Source organism: Engystomops pustulosus, chromosome 5, assembly GCF_040894005.1.
Source record: "Engystomops pustulosus chromosome 5, aEngPut4.maternal, whole genome shotgun sequence".
NCBI classification, from domain to species: domain Eukaryota; kingdom Metazoa; phylum Chordata; class Amphibia; order Anura; family Leptodactylidae; genus Engystomops; species Engystomops pustulosus.
The window spans coordinates 151,154,361-151,176,800 of NC_092415.1; the positions used below are offsets into that span (position 1 = coordinate 151,154,361).

Consider the following 22,440-nt stretch of genomic DNA (forward strand, 5'->3'; position numbering starts at 1 on the left):
CAGTCTTTTAGAAGTTTCAGCACACAGTGTGATGGGTAATGTGCCCCGCTCAGTGTAAAAGACTGTAAAGCTACCGCAGCTAGGGGATCCTAGTAACACCTCCCAGAGCTCTTGTGGCTTATTCACATAGTTGATTTTATAAGGAATGAGGTCATGGATAACAAATATAAGAAGATTACTGCAGTCATAGTGCCGGGATCTTTCAGTAAGTCTCGTTGATTTATCATGATGGATTTTCATGGTAGATTGTCTTTCGGCTTCATATGCCCCAAAACACTTTTGCTAGAACCTTCATACAATATTTAACTCTGTTGGTATCTGTTGTTATTTTTCATTATGATCACTCATATGATTTCAGGATCTGCCTCTAATTGCTTTGTATCCATCATATCTTGTACCATTCAGGGCACATTTACTATGGGCTTTGCGCCAGTTTTCTGACGGGCTTTGCACATTTTTTAAGGTATAATCTGCTCGCATAGGTATTTAAGTATTTGTGCCACTATTGTGTAGCACACGACCCTTTTGTGCCGCTATCCTCCATGTGACACAAAGTCTGTAGCATGCCCTATGTTAAAGGTGCACCACAAAAAAGTTGGTGAATTCTGTTGGCCCTTTGCAGGGAAGGGACAGATCTGTCGCACCCAGCATTATACACGAGCAGAGCACTTTTAGTGCAGTTTCCCATATTCTTAGTAAATGTGCCCCATTGTTCTCCTGATTTATGTTGAAACCATACCATCTAGTTATCACTGTTATGCCAGAAGCACACTTCCAAGCAATGGTTGGATTTGATAGAGAGACTATTGCCTCACCCTTGCTTAGACATTTTTTGCAAGCTTGGGTACATTATTTTGCTTCATATTTCTTTAGTACGAACCATTTCATGACAAAAAAGACAATTTTAAAAAGATATAGGGGCACATTTACTTACCCGTCCATGGCACATTCCCTGATGTGCATTGTCCGACTGGAATGCACTGTGTCGAGATTCACTAACATCGTGCGCCCGATATCCTGCATGTGTCGCTTCTCCGAAGAGGTCCGCCAGATTTCACCATCTTCTTCCCAGTGTATGTAAGTGCTTGATCTTGCGACACAATTTAAATGTTAAATTCCACGCTCAGTCCGAAACAGTCGGATTGTCCAACTGCCCGCCCCCGATTTCTGTTGCATGAAAGCCTGCGCCGCTGCGCCAAAATCCGATCGTGTGTGACACAATCCCCTTCTAAATACCTGTCCCAGTGGCGCAAATCCCGAAAATGACGCTAAGTCTGACGGAAATGCGATCTTTGGACCCTTAGTAAATAAGCCCCATAGACATAATTCTTTAAGTTTCCCATAGTGTTATCAGGGGCAAATATACCGTAATCTAGCAAATGTCCATATAACACGTATTTCAGAAAAAAATAAGCTAATCCTTTTAATGGACCCTTTAGTGTTTTTTTTTAAATCTCTTCTTAAAGGGGTTATCCGGGTTTAAATTTTTTTTTATGGCCGGGCTGGGGAGGGCTATTTAAACTTAATAAACATGTACTTACCTCCTCCGTTGCTGCCGATGTCCCGCGCCGCGGCCCGTCTTCTCCGTGCGCCGGTTTCAGTACAAGGGCACACAGGGAGCTTCTGGCCGGCCGGATGCTCCCATGCGCACCATCTCCCAGCGCTTACAACGCTGAGAGATAGGGACGGATGGGAGGAGCCGTCCACAATGCGGACCGGAAGCTCCCTGTGCGCGGCTTCCGTGCCCCTGTTTGTTTACAGGGCACGGATCGAAGTGACCGCGGCGCGGGACATCGGCGGCGCTGGAGGAGGTAAGTCCATGTTTATTATGTTTAACTATCCCTCCCAAAAAAAATGTTTAACCCGGATAACACCTTTAAGGTCACAACGGTGAAGATCAAGCAATGAAAGATATGAAGCAAGAATCTTACATCTTTCTATTTTTTTTCTTGTATTTCCTGAAATCTCCCTTTCTGTGTCCTGGGCATGTAAATCTTGCTTTGTACAATCTTCCTGAGCATTGAAGGATCATAACAAAGATACAAGGTCACGTTGAAGAGGTTTGGTTCGTTACATAACATTTTGAGAATATAAAACTGTCAGAGTGTATTTTAAACTGATTAAATTGTGTAATAATAAAGATTTGTCAAAGCTTTGCTGTGTCTGAATCTTTCTCTCTCCCACTAAAATATTATTATATACCTTAACTGCATTGGCCAAAAGTGGTTCGACCACTACAGTACTGGCCTTATAATTCAGAAACAAAAGGGAACATAAATTTCTGAATACCCCAGCAAGTAATGGTTGAAGGGGCCTTTCCTATAGGCCAGTGGTGGCGAACCTATGGCACGGGTGCCAGAGGTGGCACTCTGAACCCTCTCAGTGGGCACTCAGGCTGTTGCCCCAGCACAGAATTCGCCAGACAGGACTTGAGCCCAGGACATAAAGCATCTGGGTCTACTTGAGACTGCAGGAAGAGAATATGTAGACATGGTCTGATTATCAGTGGAGATATTGAAGCTCCTGCTCTTGGCCCCACATTTGTTCCTGTTCAGGGAAGCGCCAATCTGAATTTTCCCACCTTCTGTCAATGATATTGGTGTCCTCTGGACTCTTGAAAGCTGTGGTATAGCACGGAGCAAGATTTTAGTACTAGATTTAATGCTAGAATTGCTGTGTTGGCACTTTGCAATAAATAAGTGGGTCCGGTTTTGCATTTTGGGCACTCAGACTCTAAAAGATTTCGCCATCACTGCTATAGGCTATGGCCACCATAGTGGATAAATAGTGGATTTCCAGTGGGAAGGACGTCATGTAGCATATAAAAAGAAGACCGGGATTGTCTTAGAAATTGATTCAGGTTTATGGATATCTCTTGTGGTTTAAAAGTTATCAACACATCTCCAAAAATTATCATGTGGGTTCATAACATTTGGATCCAGTTACTTCTGCTCTGTGTTCAGCACCATGGACAACATTTCAAATAAATGTGAATCACAGAGAACCTCGCCACTTGTTTATTCTGCATTGAAAACTTTTGAACCAGAAAAGATATTGCAATTCTCACCGCGCCGACTGTGAGACAATTCTGCTCTTCGATAAGCTACATTTTTTCTATGTATTTTCTATTTGTATTATTACTTTACAGCATTTTATAGCATGTATGGTAAAATGATATATAATAAGGTTTACATTAAGTGTTGTATTTGTATTATTTTAGAGTAAAAATAAGTCCATTTTTTATTGGACTAGGACAGGAGCTAGTTTTCCAGTCTGACCTCTTCTCATAGTGATCCTCCTATAGCCGAGGGCATGTACAAGTAGTTTTGTTTTATGACAAAGTAATGGGAATAATTCTGGAGGGAACGTCACAATGTAAAACTTTGCTACAACATATAATTTGAAATGATTGAGCATCTGCAGTAGGTCAGACTGATATGCCCAAGTGGGAAAATGATATCATACACCATAGATCTATTAATGTGCATACATACATATTCATGTAAACTAGCTCCTATGAATTTGCATATGCTGTGAATTGCATGTTATTTTGCTAGTTACTGTTGATCCTAAAATCTGCATTGGAAAACAATACCCGCATACAAAAGGATAAAAATATAAACATTGGGGAAAGTTGTAAATTATTACAAGCGTACACAGGTAAGTAGATTCTGACTTTATTTCTGCAATATCCCTACATAATCTATTTAATTGCTTTCTGTTTTTTCAATTTTCATCCGACAAATCGAGATAAAACTCTGTGGCCTACCATGTTGCTGCAGCCTCCACACTACCATTTTGCTGCCAGCTAAAGAATTTATCAATGTGCCACTCTCTGACCTCCTGGAGGTGAGGAAGAAGAGAATGAGATTTCTAGTTTCACCAGCCTAAATATCCCTGTGAGTAGCCCCCATCCCCACAACTCCACCCTAAGGCCACTCAGGATAGACCCCAGTGTGTACAGAGAGAGAATCTCACACCTGGTTCATGATGGCTTCTTCCTGCTAAAGGGATTTGTTATACCAATGACCAAAAGGCCTCTGTTCTCAGAAAAGAATATCAGTGACTGCTGTCAGTATATGCTGCATTCATTTACCCAGTATGTAATATGTAATCATAGAGCAGAGTTTCCAGTTAACAACAATGTTCTCCTGTGACATCCACCTTTACATCATCAATCATGGTCAGACAAGCTTTTATGAGTATGCAAAAAATTGGGATGGTAGTGCTGAAGATGGCATCATCAGCACTGACAATATCAGTGGCGTATTGGAAGCAGTGCTGAACTGTACAAATATCACTCATGGTGGCATTGGTGGTAAAATGCTGTTGGTCACTTCTTCAACTCACCTGGGCATTCTGAAGCAGGAATTCAACAATTGCCTGTGGCTGCTGCTCACTCACCCTTTTCAGCATATGCAGAGTGGAATTCCACTAGTTGGTACATCTAGGGCCGGATTAAGGGTGGTGGGGGCCCCTGGGCGCAAACTAGTGGGGACCCTTCCAACAATGTTTTTGGAAGTATATAGTCAGCCAGCCCCCTGTAGTATATACAATGCCAGCCCCCTGTAGTATATACAATGCCAGCCCCCTGTAGTATATACAATGCCAGCCCCCTGTAGTATATAGCCTGCCAGCCCCCTGTAGTATATAGCCTGCCAGCCCCCTGTAGATTACAGCCTGCCAGCCTCCTGTAGAATATAGCCGCCAGTCCAGTGTAGTCTATAGCCTGCCAGCCCCCTGTAGAATACAGCCTGCCAGCCCCCTGTAGAATATTCTAGACTCCTATGTGTGATGTGGGCGGCCACGGCCCGCTGCACATCGTACACAGAGACAGTCGCTGAGTTGCTGACTGAGTTGCTGACTGTCGGCAACTGGTGGGGGCCCCATTAAAAGTGAAAGTGGTGGGGACCCTGGGGACTTGAGCCCCGCGAGCCCCTCCTTTAATCCGGCCCTGGGTACATCACATATGATACAGTGACTGGGCAGAACAAAGGTGTGATAACTTTGTGATATGTACATAGCTTATTATTAGGGCTTATTTTCTACATGACAAAATGTACTTCTTAGTGAGGGTCCAATATTAAAATTTCAAATGCAGTGAAATAAGTGAAAAAAACGCAATTGCGGCATATTTTGCGCATGGTTTTTCCGGCTTTCACTGTGCGCTCCAAAGGTGCTCTCCTTTATTCTTTGACGCTAATAACTTTTTCATACTTTTGTGTACGGAGTTGTTTAAGGTGTGTTTTTTTTGCAAGATGAGCTGACGTTTTCATTGTTACCATTTTGAGGACTGTACAACCTTTTGATCACTTTCAATAAAAAATTTTTATGTGATGCTAAAAGGCAAGAAAATGGCGTTTTGAACATTTGAATACTATTTTCCGTTATGGAATATATAGGCCATTTAAACATGATTATGATTTTTTTGGTTTATTTTTATATCATTTCTAGGGAAAAGGGGTTGATCGGAGCTTTTATTATTTTTTTTAATGTACAGGCAGTCCCCGGGTTACGTACAAGATAGGGTCCAGAGGTTTGTTCTTAAGTTGAATTTGTATGTAAGTCGAAACTGTATATTTTATAATTGTAGAAGCAGATAAAAAAAAATTTGGGGCCCAGTGACAATTGGAGTTTAAACATTTTTTGCTGTAATGGGACCAAGGATTATCAATAAAGCTTCATTACAGACACCTTACAGCTCATCATTGCAGCCTGGGACTATAGTAAAGCATCCAGAAAGTGTCACCAGAGGTCTGAGGGGTCTGTCTGTAACTATGGGTTGTAAGTCGGGTGTCCTTAAGTAGGAGACCGCCTGTATTTAGTTTCTATTACTGTATTTATAGAACTCATAGGTTACTTTAACATAAAGAAGTCAGATAGTTCCTGACTTCTACTGCAATACTACTGTTTCAGATCTCTCCTAATGATAGGTCCTAGAGTCTCATACAGACTCCAGGCTGTCATAGAAACGTATTGTCGCTCCGTGAAGACCTCACGAGGAGTGACGATCCTCCCAAGATGGCGGTGCCTACATGCCATAAGGCATGAAGGACTGTATGAGGATCCTAGCTCAGCCCAAAGCTTCTACAAGGTTCTGGCTGGTGTCGCACACCACCTTGTCGGTCTTGAGATTCAGCAGCAACAACCAATTGTCTGTCTGCTCTTGGATCCCAGTCCACAGCTCCCAGATGGTGAGTGGTCTTTCCAAACAGTTGACTTTCAGCACGGCCTGTTGCCATTTCCCCATGGCTTTGCTAAAACCTGTGGTGCAGTTGCTGCACAGACTGGATGAAGAAGCAGGCGAGGAGGAATCAGAAGGAGGAGGCAACTGGAAGCAAGGAGTGTCTGTCTCAAGCTGTCTATCTCAACCAGCCTGAATGGGATCATTTCAAAGGCCAGCAATTTGGAAATGCTCTTATTCAGGACCGGAACTTGGGAATGAGATGGTCCAAACTTACTCTTTCTTTCCATTATTTGAGGGATTAAAAGCTGAACAGATGGGGTGGGCCGGCTTGGAGATGTCAGTATATTGGATTGAGAGGCTCAGCAGTCAAATCAGCTTGGTTGCTTTTTTCACAAATATGAACCCAAAGCATTAACAGTGGTGTCTGTTTGGCTTCGGGGATAGTGGGTTCCAAATCCGCCGAATGCGGTACACACCCGAATTTGAAGCCTCGGATCACCAGTAACTACTATTTACCTACCTAAACAAAATACTGTGTTACGTAGGGCTATGACCACACATGCCTCCCATACTTTGTTTTCATTTTCCACCTGCTCCTACTGAGCCAAAAGTTAACTTTAGAAAAAAGTGCTTTGGTGGACATTAAAAAAGCACAGCCCAGAACATTCTTCCATTTCCCCCCTAAAGCTGCACTCCACGGGTCCAGCAAGATGGATCCTGTGGCACTTCAGCCTTATTTACATATTTCGAAAGTGAAGTTTTGTCATGGAAGCTGCAGCTGCAAAATAAATCAAAGGTATGGGTGGCATGTGCTACATAACATAACAGTTAGCTCAGTTGAGTTCAGGTTAGTTCAGGTAGATAAATCATGACAAATTTCATTTGTTTTTTATATTTATTTAATGATCTTTGTCATTTTGTCACTTAGTTTACTCTTTACTTTCATCCAATTTGCTCTTCGCACTCAACTCATTGGTTTTCACTTGTGAGCACAGGAGATGACCAGAATTGTGCCTTGGAAATCTCATTTGGACTGATCTCGAGATTCTCTCTTTTCCTTGACTTGAAAGAGTGGTGAGAACTACTGAGTAGAATTGCATTTCTGATGAAAGACTTGAGCGTCTATCAACTTTAGGGATTTGTTTAGGAACTACCCATGAAAATAATATTTCTCCTAGAAAAGAGACATTTTAAATTAATAAAAACACTTTATTGGAATAAACTATTTTATTGAGTTTTATTTTTTAGTGCGCTACTGTATAGGGCTGCTACACTCTAGTCGTGATCGGTCTGTGATCATGGAACGTGAAGAGTGCCGTGTCACAGGCTGACCATCCTCTCAGGGAAGAAACTGCTTGGAACAGAGTTCCTGCTTCACTGATATGCATCAGGGCCGACACTGTTATCATAGCAGAACCGAAATTTCTATTAAAAACAGTGTCGGCTCTGCTGCATATCACAAAAGTACAAATGTGTATCTTATATAAGCTATAACTTATTGCAATCCTCATTTACCATAACCGCCATTGCAGTCAAATGTATACTAACAGTATGCAAAAGATAATGCATCATACAAAATTAAACACAAAATGTCATGAAAACATATTTTTTTTAACTTTGCCAACAAAACTCTATTTTTACAAATTATGTTTACAAGATCAAATTGCAAAATTCAATACAGCTTATTTTAAAGCTGACAAAAGGACATCTTCTTGAACATCAGGATGTCTATGATCAAGGCTGACATTCCAAGTGCTGTATCTGGGATTATTCCGCTGGAAGTGTTATTGAGTGCTCCACAAATGTTGGATTACTGTTATTGATGATCACACAAAGTGACATTCAAGATAATGTACTTCTTGCTAAAAGTTATTTCCACATTGCTAGGATTTGTTGTGGTTTAAATGGGTTACAACAATCTAATAATATGGATGCCATTAATAAGAACAAAGAGAAGTAAAAATGTCTCTGAGGAATAACTGCAGGAGCCGTCTGAGTTCTAAAACCAGAGAATAGATATACTGTAGTCATTTCAGAGTTGTGTGACTCTTAACCATTTAGAAATGTGAAGTCCACTCATCCATGTAGATGGCTTTTATTTATGGTGTGCAGGACCTAAAAGGGTCACCTCTAAAGGTTGGTCCAACATTCAGAAACAATAAATAGTAATAACTTTTAAGTAATTGAACTTAGGAACATGATCTTTATCTGACCTTGTCAAGTGGTGCAGACTTTCAGTGTCTACTTCTTCTGGTGTACAGAATCTAAGAAAGGAAAGTATTTCCTGCTCTTCACTACAATTACTATTATGACAGGTAACTAGCACTACAGGAGCCTACAAAAATTGGCAAATTGTTACAAGTGAAGGATGTGCAGTATTATCTATTTAATATTTTCTCCACAGTCCTTTATCATCCAAAAATCTGTTAAGCAGTCAAGAAGACAGAAATGTAGCTACTCTTTGACACATTACTGTGCCTTTACACAATGCATCCTTGTGGAATGTGGTTGACCATTAGTGGCCAAGGTGCATCCTTACTGGCCATTAGTGTTATTTTCATTCTTAGGCTCCAGTCACATAACCATGTGCATTATAGCCTGTAATGACAGGGGAGTGGGATGGCTCAACCACAATTCTGCTATGGGGAACAGCCACTTCCTACTAAGCCACTTCTTATATATGTTTTGTATGCAGTACAGAACTATTTCAACCTTATTACCACATGCAGAAGGCATAAACTTGTATGGAAAATTAAATTTACCTGCAGTGCTCAATTGAACCGAGGTCCTTGAAAGTGATCACTTCTGCATCAACTTTGCTATCTCAATTTGTGTGATTGGCAGTGGTCTTGTGAATGCGTTGGACTGGGGTGCCTAAGCCCCAAGGCCGCCACTAGAAATTCCAGGGAAAATACCCTGACTTCTAATACAATGGAGAGACATATGAGGGAGTGCAGACTGTGCAGCGGCGGCTGTGCTAATGTCCCACTACTATCAAGGGACTCTTGGGGGCCCTTTCTAGTAAGGGCTCCCTGAACACAATCTCATTAGACCTCCACTGATTGCAGCCAATCTAGGGTCCACCTAGGTTGCTGCACTGTACATGCAGATATTACTTTACACCTCTTAGCAAATTCCCATGAAGTAGATGTTATAAAATTTCATTTAGCAGTAAATTGCCTCCTAGCTCCTACACATTTCCCCCCTAGGATTCTTTCCTTGGCCTGTTGACTGGCTATTGTGTTGAACTTAGGCCCACTTTTTTTTTGGAGCTGGGAATTTATGTTCACAGATAGCAGCAGATCTCAGGCAGCAGCAAGGTGTTGCAACAGGTTCAGAAACCTTGGAGTGTTCTAGAGGCATTGATACATAGGGAGAAATCTGCATGTTGGCTGGATATTGCATCTAGATTCCATTACAGTGATTGGATGCTTGAACAGTATATAAAACAAACAGGAAAATACAAAACAAAGTTCCAGCTCATCGCAAGCCTTAGAAGACTCTGGTGAACAGAATGACTTGAGGCTTCACAGGTGAATGCACTACAAAAGAAAGGAATCCAACACTCCAAAGGATTAGCATCAAAAGATAGCTCTATCCTTTATTATTAAAAGCTTGACACCACATGCAACAGAGACTGTACAGGCAGATCGACACGTTTTGACAATGTATGTCTTCATCATGAACTGATATTAAAAATACCCTCCCCATGATCATGTGGCACAGGTGGTTGGGAGTTTAGTATGTAAATACCCCCCTATAGATGATTCAGTGGGGAGGCCTTTTTCCACAAATAAATTCTGGTTTCTAGAATTTAGGAGGGATGAGTTGTAAAGGAGCACAAAAGTGAAGGCTGAGAGCTAAGGAGTGAGCAGAACAGACAAGTCACATGTTGGAGCAGATTTATCAAGTGTCTGAAAGTCAGAATATTTCTAATTGTTCATGGCACCCATTTACAGCTCCCCTTTAAAATATTCATGAGCACTGGTAAAATGAAAGCTGAGCTGTGATTGGTTGCCATGGGCAACTAGAAATATTCTGACTTTCAGACACTTGATAAATCTGCCCCATTGTGTTATGAAATGCATGAAAACCAAATCCAACCCCTGGGACTAAACAGAGGATTCTGTTACTATGCCAGGTAAGTTAAAACACACAATTATATTGTAATTAGAGATGAGCGAGTATACTCGTCCGAGTATACTGCTCGGTCGAGTATTAGCATACTCGGACCGGCTCGTTACTCGGACGAGTATCTCGCCGGCTCGAGATCGAGCAGTAAATTAATAAAATAAATTGAATAAAAGTATTTTTATTGTAAAAAAAAAATATTACACATGTTTGCAGATGTTTTACTTGTAAGAACACATTGAAATAACACTATTCTTCACTTTCCAGGTGTTCGCGCGTGTCTCCCGCTAGGTTCGGAGATGTTCGGAACATCTGGAATGTGAAGAATATTGTTCTTTCAATGTGTTCTGCACTTAAATGTTCCTGTATTCACTGTTTTTAATGTTTTAATTCTATTCTTCACTTTGCAGCTGTATCGGGAGACACGCGCGCACACCTGCAAAGTGAAGAATAGAATTAAAACATTAAAAACAGTGAACACAGGAGCATTTAAGTGCAGAACACATTGAAAGAACACTATTCTTCACATTCCAGATGATCGTGCACATCTCCTAACTTAGCGGGAGACACGCGCGAACACCTGGAAAGTGAAGAATAGTGTTATTTCAATGTGTTCTTACAAGTAAAACATCTGCAAACATCTGGAATTTTTTTTTTTTGCAATGTTCTTTTACTGTTCAGTTTTATTAAAAAAATGCTCGGGACTCCCATTGACTTCAATGGGGCTCGTTATTCGAGACGAGCACTCGAGCATCTGGAAAAGTTCGTCTCGAATAACGAGCACCCGAGCATTTTAGAGAAGGCAGAAAAGCATATTTGCAATGCAGGTGTAATAATAGCATTTTTAATTTGCAGTGAGGGGGGCCCCCAATGGGGGCACCATTTTCCCCCTCACTTGCAAATATATATATGACTCAGTGGGAGGAATGGTAGGTATTTAATGTGGTCAATATATATGCCAGCTCCATCACATGGATGGGGCGGTATATAGATGATTTGTCGTAGATTTGGAGGGGTACAACTGATGATTTTGATAACATGACGATGCATTTTAATGCAATTGGGGTTTACACATGTGTTTGGAGGATAGTATACCCTTTGTGGATGTCACTCAGAGTACCCAAGAAAACTGAGTGGAAGTTTTACATTTCACAAAGATGTTGCAGGGAATACTTACCCTTCTATGTGTAAGGCAATATGTATCAGGAGGAACTGTACCAGTAAATTTGACAAATTTGTGGTAAAGGCAAGAAAAAGCAAAAAGTTTAGAGGAAAGCTATGAAAGTAAGAATATTTCATCCTCCATAGAGAGAGCACAACTTATATCACATAGAAATCTGCTGATAAATAATGAAAAGTATGATAAATTAGAGTGGATTAAGGATAGCAAATAGGTTGTATCTGTAACCACTTTCAGTAGAGAATATAACATTATTAAAAAAAAGTGATAAAAAGATATCTCCTGATTTTTTTCAGGGGGATCCAAAGTTTCCACATTATTTCCCCAGTGGTAGAATTTATCTGCTGATGAGCACAAACTATAGGTTCAGAGGTTTCTCCTAGCTTATTTTCTGGTTTCAACACCAGGAACCATAATAAAACAAGGCTTTGTCCTCATGTATTTATGGGAAAGGTGACATCATATTCAACAAGAAATAGGTATGACCTTCATACTCATATTAATTGTAACGCTGCCAACAATGTATGCTGGAGCTGATAATTACAATGTATCAGCCATACCACCACCCCAGCCAAATATAGGAATCTGTCTGATGTCACCAGTGAAAATGTAGGAACTTCTTCAATTTCTGGACATATCAGGGAGGTTCTTGCAGGAGACACCCTAGATTTTATATGGCAAGGCATAGGACGGGTGTATAGGCCAATTCGAGGTGGTGATTTCAAACAAAACAATTTAAATCGTGAGACCATCTGGGTATTTATTCTAAATACAGGGATTCCATATGGACTCAATAACAGTTTTTGATCATGTGTTACTGAGAGATGCTAAACATCCAATGTTGTTAGATATTGTTACTATACTGTTTTATTTACAGTAATCTGCTGATTCCACTTAGTGATAGACTCTTACATGCCCTGCGCACACTTACCTGTTGCTTCTTTATATAGTAGCTTTAACCCCTTCCCGACGCGCGCCGTACTAGTACGGTGCGCGACGGGTCCCGGTGCATGGAGAAGGCTCGCGGGCCGAGCCCTCTCCATTGCCGGTAAGTCTTTGCTGCATATTGCAGCAAAGACTTACCGGTAACACCCGCGATCGGGCGGCTTCAAGGAGATGGCGCCGCATGGGCGCCGCCATCTTGTCGTGGATCGCCGCTACCCGATGACGTCACGGGGAGCGGCGATCCGTCGCCATGGTAGCCTCGGGTGTTCCGAATACCCGAGTCTACTTCGTTTTAACCCATAAATTACAATGTGCTAATTGCACATTGTAATGCATGGGGAGTAAAATCCACATATACTGCCATACTGTAGTATGGCAGTATATGATAGGATCGATCAGACTACCTAGGGTTAGAGTACCCTAGGGAGTCTGAAAAATAGTAAAAGTAAAAATAAAAAAAAGTTTAAAAAAAAATTATAATAAAAAAACCTAAAAATTCAAATCCCCCCCCCTTTCCCTAGAACTGATAAAAAAAAAAAAAAAAACAGTAAAAATCAAAAACACATTAGTTATCGCCGCGTCCGAAAATGCCTGATCTATTAAAATATAATAGTTTTTTCACTACGTTTAACCCCGTAACGGAAAATAGCGTCCAAAGTCGCCATTTTGAAAAATATAAAAAAATTAATAAAAAGTGATCAAAAGGTCGCACAGTCCCAAAAATTATAGTAATGAAAACGCCATCAAAATTTGCAAAAAATGACACTATCCACAGCTCCGTACACCAAAGTATGAAAAAGTTATTGGCCCCAGAAGATGGCAAAATAAAAAAAAAATATTTTGTACAGGAGGTTTTAATTTTTTTAAATGTATGAAAACATTATAAAACCTATACAAATTTGGTATCCACGTGATCGTACCGACCCAAAGAATAAAGTAGACATGTCATTTGGGATGCAGAGTGAAAGCTGTAAAATCCAAGCCCACAAGAAAATGTCACAAATGTGGTTTTTCACCATTTTCACTGCATTTGGAATTTTTTCCCGCTTCCCAGTACACGCCATGGAATATTAAATAACGTCACTAAAAAACTAAAAAAGGCCAAGTCGTTAAGGGGTTAAAGTGATAGTGATAGATCATGTATGTCCTGTTCAGACTTACCTGTTGATTCCTTATATAGGAGCCAAGAAGTTTTGTATTATGCATATGCCCTGGTTTTATTCATCTTTATGCACTGTTTACACTTACCTCTAGTTCCCTCATATAGTAGCTGAGAAGTCTTGCACTACAGATATCCAATTGCTATTTTTATCTGTGAGGTACGAATGCCCTGTTCACATTTTCCGGATGTTTCATCATGTTTTTTATTTGCAGACCCATACCCATCTATTGCCTTCTGTGAAAAAATAGGACGTTTCATAATTTTTTGCACGGACAATGGATCATTGAAAGTACAAGCCAATGTGAAAACACCTATGGAAATTTGCGAGGCATCCGTGGAAGTTGCTAAACCACAAACATGAAAAACTACGCCAATGTGAAAGAGCCCTTTGATATATTAGTATCTTTGTTTGCATTAAATGGCCCTCTAAGTGGGTTAGAGGCACTAACCCACGTTGTTCAGTAGATTGCCAAAGAGGGTTGTCTAGATGTGTGTTGTATATTATATTATATTACAATTTCTATCTTTCTTTTTATTTTTGTTGACACGCAGTTTAGTTTGTCTTATTAGAAACATTGGTGACACAGAAACAAATTATTATCGTTATATACAAGTTGTTAATTATATACAGAAATACTTCAGTAGAGACATTTATAGTTAACAATCTAAGGAAAGTTTTTTGAATGAAAAATAAAAATAAAACATATACAGAGAATGGAATACAAGCAGCTTTAGGCACTGTACAACCTCTAGGTCGTGTGTAGCCATAATACAACCCTAATATATTTATTTATCTTTGCCTACAGATGCTTACTGAGTTTTTATTATATATTAGGGAACTGCAAAAAGAAAAATAGGGGGTTACATGGATGACCAAGTGCTATTGTGTTCTTTATGTTAAAACAAATATCCAATACCAAATTCAGAATATTGTATACATAACTAACAAATTGAAGTCACATTTCATTTGGATTCTGTGTGAACTAAAGTGCAGATATATTATTCAACCATGTTATTCTAGAACTGTATACCTTTATAAATGCAATAAATATTGGCTTGGATGTCATTCTTCATGTTTTCAGACATACATTTGCAGCGAAAATCCATATTTAGACACAGAAAGCATTCAATAATAAGGAAGTAATAATACAATTATGCACTTACAAATGTACTTTATGCCATTATATGTGCACTCTCTCCATTGCAGTCAGGCAGTGCTGTGACATTATGTACATTCTGAAACACTAAATGACAGTGTACTACGCATAATATCGGAGTGGTGAGGTTCTGAGAGCTAGACACTTAATGCACAACCATAATTTGTAAATACAATTATCTCTAGGAAGCATAGATTCCGCTCACTGCAAGCAATTTGACAAGAGACATCAAACAGTCTGCCCAGGTCCATCACTATCTAATGCCTTATAATTCAACATATCAAAATACACACTCTTCAGAGCCCAGAGGGCTCCAGCCAATGTTCAAGTTCAAATTACAGCAGAAAGCTAATGGAACATACATTTCATCAAAATCGCCGCACCTAGGGAATTGGAGAGTTCAAGTCTCTGTTATATCCTAGGGAACTGTTGATGCAGCAAGTTCAGAGGTTTGAACGGGTTTGGAGCAAAAGCTGATTTTATCTTATTTTACATGGGCTGAGACTTCCGCAGGCAATCTTGGTCAGCCAGTAAACAACACGTACAATTGGCAAAGCTCTTTAACTATTAGTTATAGCTTCAATGCAAAATAAAGATGAAAATTGAGAACTTGTGTTTACACAGTAAGATTATCTTGAAATTTTAATGTACTATGTTTACTATGCTACCAGTTGTAAAATATTTAGCCTTACTGAGATTGCATTAGCGGTTAGCATGCCACACACCACCACTAATTGCTGCAAGTGTTCAAAATGGTTCTGCCCAATGAATTGTGCAGGTAAAAAAATGAAAAACCATGATGACGAAACTGTAACGCTATGGGCCCACATTTACTAAGGTGCTTGCGCCAGTTCTCTGGAAGACTTTGCAAGTTGTTTTCAGTGCAAACTGCTTGCAAATGTATTTATAAAGTGTCCAAGACACATTTGTGGCGCACTCTGTACTGTACCCAACGTGACACAAATTCTGCACTGAAAGGGGCATTCATGGGCATAGTCGAACCAGGCAAACATTTATCATGAAGAGTCCAACAGAATTGTGTCACAAGCTCTATGCTAAAGATGTACCAAAAAAAAAAATAGTGCAGGGGGTTCCAGATTCACACACACACAATTCCTGAATCTGGCACACCCTGCGCACTTCACAGGCCAACTGCACCCAGTGTAGATGAAAAGGAGTGAGCAACAGCGGATGGTTTTGAACGGAAACTGTTGGGGTATGACACAGACAACAGAAGACTTGTTGGACACTTTACTGGAGTTTATTTTAAACCAACAACAACAGATTTTGATCTTAATGCAAAGTAATGTAGACATTACCTGTAAAAGCTTGGACATCAGCTGCAGATAAGTTCTTTATCCGGGGGAAGGGGGAGGGAGGCACATCAAATCTAATAGTGTGAGAGCAGAGATGTAGCAGAGCTGACTGTGTCATTGTGTGTAATATGCATCACATGGATCTCATCATCTCAACTCTGATCTGTCTCATCTCTCTTTCTATGTGTCAGATACTAGTGAATGTTCAGAAGATACATTAAAGTGTATATAAACCTTGTACCCTGATAATCTAAGGACATTGTCAGCACAAAGCATTTATCAGCACTAGAGGAATCATGATGTTTCTGCTTAGACACTCTGGGATTTTAAACTGACCATCACTGTGTTATAGAAACTAAAACATCAATAAAACTGAGTAAAATTATAAAGTGGTTAAGAATGATTTTTATTCTGTAAACATCAGTAGGTAATTGAAATTTGAGAATTTTCTTTTGTGGGCAAACCCCTTTAATACAGAAAATGAAACAAAAGAGAAAACAGGTACTTGCTACAGGCAAGTCGCTGAATTATATAAATTATAACGATACTACAGTGACCATAGCCAAAGTGTGTTACAATGACAAAAGTAAACCCAATGGGTCAGGATAAATGATCCTAACATCATTTACAACATCCATAAATGTTCTAGCAGAGAGACACATGTCCCATAATTTAGTCTTTTTGGTTAGTCCAATTCTGCTAGTGAATAGTGCAACTCTGCACTATATTGTGCCTCCAGCTGCTTTTGGTTTGTTCTCTCTTTCCAGTGAGCTTCTTCAGACTCCCCATCCTCAGACTACAGTCAACTGAGTTTAAGATCACATATGCCTACAGCTCGACTCATCGTGTTCACTCTTCTGCCTCCATCTACTATTGATTTCACTCCCCCTGGATAGGAGAAGGCACCAAAAGCTATCCCTCTCATCTGTTCTCAGGGTGAATCACAGTATTCAAGGTGGCACTGCTGGACTCATTAAACCCTTACACAGCACACAACCCTCCACTTTCCATAAAGGGACCATCTTCTAAAGAGTTGTCTAAGCTACAATGAGACAGACACAAGACTTGTTTGTACATAACTTTAAAACAATAAAATTACAGTGGAGATCAACAATATGCAACCCAGCCACCACTGTTTTATATTACTATACAGACAAATTATTTGATAAGGGTCTGTGATCCGTATTTGCCAAATATTTCGGGTTCTTGAGTGCATAGTGTCTCTCCAATTATTATACACTCCTGGCTTTGGCTATAAAAATTGCATGTGAATATATCACCAACTTTAGAGGTCACGACTCTGCAGTATGTGGATACAGGTATTACCTTGGCTGTCCCTCTACCTATACAGTTTACCATACTTTGCTTTCTTTTAAAGTGCTGGGAAACAACAACACAAAAGTCCTATTAATCTGACACAATGCATCCCCATAAACAGCTGGCAGAACGCCCCGTGTCTGCCCCCTCCACAGGACACGCCTTCTATGCCCCCTCTACGCCCTCATGGCGAAGAGGTGGCGTATACCCAATTTTTATCGCAAATTCTTGCACTGAAAAAAATCTAAGCTGCAGTAACTCAGAATAACCACTAAACAGGGTTTTCTTGCTTCAGAGATTGTTCAGTCATTCCCTACTGAATACTCTTTTCAGTGGGTTTTTTCATACTTCAATGATCAGTGGAAAAAAATTTAGAACCTGTCCTTTTTTGTGTTTAATGACAACATTTGATCAGTTAAAAAACTGAAGTTTGAAAAAGCCCATTGAAAATAATGGGTCAGAAAGGAATCAGTGACAAATCACTTAAAGAGAACCTACCACCACGAATCTACCTATAAAGGTAGATCGGGTGGTAGGTGGATGTAAGGGACGTGAGGAGAGCTCTTTTTAGAGCTAATCCTCACGTCCCCGCTAACTTTTGGGAAACTTTATTAACCTAATATGTAAATTTAGTTATGCGGCTACTGGGGCGTGGAGTAGCCGGCACGAGGCTACACAGCGCAGCTACTCCACGCCCCAGTAGCCACATTACTCCTCCTACCCTGTTGTGTCCGGCACGCCATCGTCCGATATGATGGCGTTCTGCGCATACGCAGAACGCCGGCTGAGCAGTCCCAGCTCCGAGACAGTCTGACAGCGCCGGCTTGTCAGACGAGGCGCGCAGCAACGAGGAGCTGCGCGCCGGACACAACAGGGTAGGAGGAGTAATGTGGCTACTGGGGCGTGGAGTAGCCGCGCTGTGTAGCCTCGTGCCGGCTACTCCACGCCCCAGTAGCCGCATAACTAAATTTACATATTAGGTTAATAAAGTTTCCCAAAAGTTAGCGGGATGTGAGGATTAGCTCTAAAAAGAGCTCTCCTCACGTCCCTTACATCCACCTATCACCCGATCTACCTTTATAGGTAGATTCGTGGTGGTAGGTTCCCTTTAAGCCGGGAAGATAAAACCAATCTGATTTTTGTCCATAAGCCGAAATGGCAGAAAAAAAAGCTAGAATGTGAAAGAGTGCTTACACTGCGCACAATCTGACTCGACTCCCAATACCAGAAGATTCTTAAACTTGCATGTACAGACAGGCAATATAGAAAACATCTGTTATCTAATGGCCAATGAAGCAGACCAAAATTGTATTTTTGTTTTATTCAAACTTCACTAAACCATAGACTTTTGGAGAGGCCACATAGCACAGCTTTTTAAACCTGTAGTTTGTGCAACCCAAAATACAGTTGTGCACATAATCCCTCAGACTAAATTGTGGTGTTATATCACATGAGCACAACCAATGTATTTTGGAGTCTACTGTAGTTTTAATGGCTTGCACACTGGCATTTATAAAAGGTTTTTTTAATTTTTTTATTATTGCGGCCCCTTGTGTTCCACATTTATTAAAAGTTGGTGTTACAATTTAGCTTCTTTTCCAACACTCATGACACTTTTTTTTTGTGCAATTTGGACAAAGTTCTTGTGTTCCAACACTTTTTCTGCACTTCTAGTTTCCGAATACTTAAACAACATTTTTTGCCACATAAAAAGACCAACAAAAAGCAAGTCTACTAATTTCGAACCTCCTCCATGAATGTGGAGTGTTTCTGATGCTCATTAAGGTTTACCAAACACATTAAGGCCATGCGCCACAATATATTATCACTGTGAAAAACATCACGCAAATCGGACACCAAAAACAACACCTAGCTCCAAAAAAAAAATAAATGCCCCCCCCTTGTCTCATGTGCTTGTAGGGGCTTATGTACAGCCTACCGTACAGCAATACTAAATGGTAATTGAAACACATCATGTCTCTAAATTATAATAGCTTAACTAAAAAACAGTAATAATTGTATTAACCTGTGTAGTAATCCTCACATAACAGGCTGTTCAGTTCATTTGTCCTGTAATATAATGACATCTGCTCTTACGTCAATTATTTTTATAGCGAAAATTGGTAGGGACATTTTTAGCAAGGTAAATAACAGCACTGAAATGCATAACACATGACAATCTTGGTCTTCATTTAATGAGATACATGCAGGAAGACTCACTGTAAGCTTTTCTCTACCATCCCCATGGAAACAGCCATTTCTTGTAAATCCAATATTCACACACATATATTCTGGGCAGATGTGTAAGCACGTTATGCCTGCAATGATTTGGCCTCATATAATAGTAATGTTTAATCTTCCATTACCATAGTTCTACAGAACAGACAATGACTTGGATCACATTTTAACTAATTTTGGTTTCTTAAACACTTAAACACTTTAGGCTAAGTATGTTTTTGTGTCAACATGAATGGAGTTTGTTAGTTTGGGTGACAGTGCCACTGTTGGTAATGTATTTCAAAATATCTCATATAGAAAAGGGATGCTAAACATTCAATATATGCCTCTAAGTTTACTGTATCTATAATGTTATAGATTTGTAAATGTGAATAGCTCTTTTGAGCTGGACAGAGGATTTAGCTCAATGTTGGGAAATAAACAAAATTTGCTCTATAGCATTAAACTATTTACATGGAACAACATGTCCATTAATGTTACCACCCCTAAAGATAGCTCTCTTTGGATGGTTCTAAATTTGCATTTTTTCACATCAGTGATTTTTCACTGAATCCATTTTGGCTAATGGACACATACAGATTGGTTTTCTTTTCCTGGCTTTAGCGATTTTTCACTAATGTCTTATTGAACCATTCTTTTCAATGGGCTTTTTCACACAGTGGTCAATTTAGAACCTGTTCTTCTTGTGTTCACTGACAACATTGGATCAGTGGAAAAAACTGAAGTGTGAAAAGGCCAATTGAAAATAATGGGTCAGTAAGGCATCAGTGAAAAATCACTGAAGCCAGAGGAGAAAACCGATCTAAATGTGTCCCAAAGAGCGCCTCAAGTCCAATTGGATAGTCTTTAACCAGCTCCACCCCACCCCAGTTCAAAACAGCAAGACCGTCTTTGCCACAGATCATGGAGCAGTTACTAATGTTCTATGATAACTCTCCTAGCTGGCATTTCATGGGCCATCCCGCTTTTCTTGACAGAGTTACAGACACAAAGTTCCCAAATGCCCAACAACTTGTGCTGGAGGATGAGGATGTGGACAGCGGAACATCACAGGACATCTTTTATGATGAAGATGAAACCAAGTGCCAACTGCTGCAGCTTTCTGCACACTGGCCATTGACAAGGAGGGCAGCGTTAAAGGCTCAGTGAAAAAAGATCTGAGGAGTGATAGAATGTCCTAGAAACAACATGGATTAAAGGAAACCTACCATTTCGAATGGCAGGGGTAAGCTGTAAGTACCGAGCACCAGCTCAGGGTGAGCTGGTGCCGGTACTTACTTTCGTTAGTGTTATAAACCGCGGTATCGCGGTTTTAACACTTTTTAAACTTTAGAGTAGAAGAGGCTTCGGCGCTGCGTGCGCGCGCCTACATAGGAAATAGCGGAGATGTTGCGCGCGCACGGTCGCGCGCAGCGCCGAAGCCTCTTCTGCTCTAAAGTTTAAAAAGTGTTAAAACCGCGATACCGCGGTTTATAACACTAACGAAAGTAAGTACCGGTACTTACAGCTTACCCCTGCCATTCGAAATGGTAGGTTTCCTTTAAGGAGTGAGGAAAGACAGGGGTGACACGTTTCTATAGGTAAATGGATATTTTTGATGACTACTGTGAGAGATTCTTTTGATTATTTTTCATATGTGCTCTGAATATTTGGGGGAGGGGGGAATATTTTTGGGGGAGGAGGTGTCATCACCACTGAGTGATCTGCAGGAGGTAGCACTGCGTTGACCTTTACCTTGGTCACCAGTTGCATCACATGTACATTACATGTTTTAGATGGTTTTAATGGTATGTCTTACATTGTCTTTGTCTGAAATAAATAAAGTTTTGATTTTTTTATTCTTTATTTGATATATTACAGCATTTTTTGGTGCATATTTTTTCTTGTTGGTTTATTGAGCCTCTACCTCTCCTGATTGACAAGGTCACTGTCACAAGTGAGGATATGACACTACCATCACTAGCACCACCACCATTACCAGGCCTGTCCATACCACAAGAATATGGTCACTCAAGAACCCTGGTTCTGACTTGAAAGCATTGCAAAACTGCTGGCCTTTGGAAAGCTACCATTTCGGCTGGTTGAGATGGAGAGCTTAAAAAAGTGCCATGGCATCAGCAGCTGTCCAACAATACATCATTCCCAGTGTCCACTACCTTTCTCCGCAGGCCGTACATGGATTTAGCAAACACTGGCACTGCTATTTTGAAAAAAATTGATGCAGTAAATACAGACTTTGCAATCTAGTAATGTAAGGATTTAGCAAACTGTACCACTGCTATTTTGAAAAAAAAAACAGATTCATTGAATATGGACCCTGCAATTTAGGGACATGCTGTTGCACCATGTGTGCTGTTATTTCTCTAATTGATAATGATGCAGTAAGTTTATCTCACTATCACACTTCTTCATACTGACCTGAAAAGGGCCATTATATTCGTTTAGTTTCTCAAAGCCTTCTTTCCCTTTCTGCCCTCAAAAGGGTAGTTGTGTAATGATTTAAGTTCTAATATTTCCATCACTCTCCCATCAGCTCTAGTCTCTCCTTCTCTGTGTAATGGTGCCTTAAACAGCAGGGTCACAGGTCCTGCCAAAAACTGGACATGGCTGTGGTTGCTAGGTGGTTGAAACCTGGTTGGTTGGCTGCTCAGCTGTCAAGCTTGCTGTGTTATCCAGAATCCTGTACCAAAAGCCTGATGTCTGGCCAACGTTTGGCCTCAGGCTTTTTTAATGATAATATATCATCTTAAAACAAAAGTAGATGATCCCATATGTAAAAAAAATGCAGATTACACATGGAAAGGAGC

General features: G+C 40.3%; 1 long non-coding RNA gene across 2 annotated transcripts in view; it reads left to right on the plus strand.

Moving 5' to 3' along the window:
- LOC140133344 (uncharacterized) overlaps positions 1–14,666 on the plus strand; it is a 44,030-nt gene extending 29,364 nt beyond the window's left edge. For both annotated transcript variants that reach the window (XR_011855872.1, XR_011855873.1), the window contains one exon: positions 13,818–14,666. This is a non-coding gene — a long non-coding RNA (uncharacterized lncRNA). The remainder of the gene's footprint in view (positions 1–13,817) is intronic.
- The last annotated feature ends 7,774 nt before the right edge of the window (positions 14,667–22,440 follow it).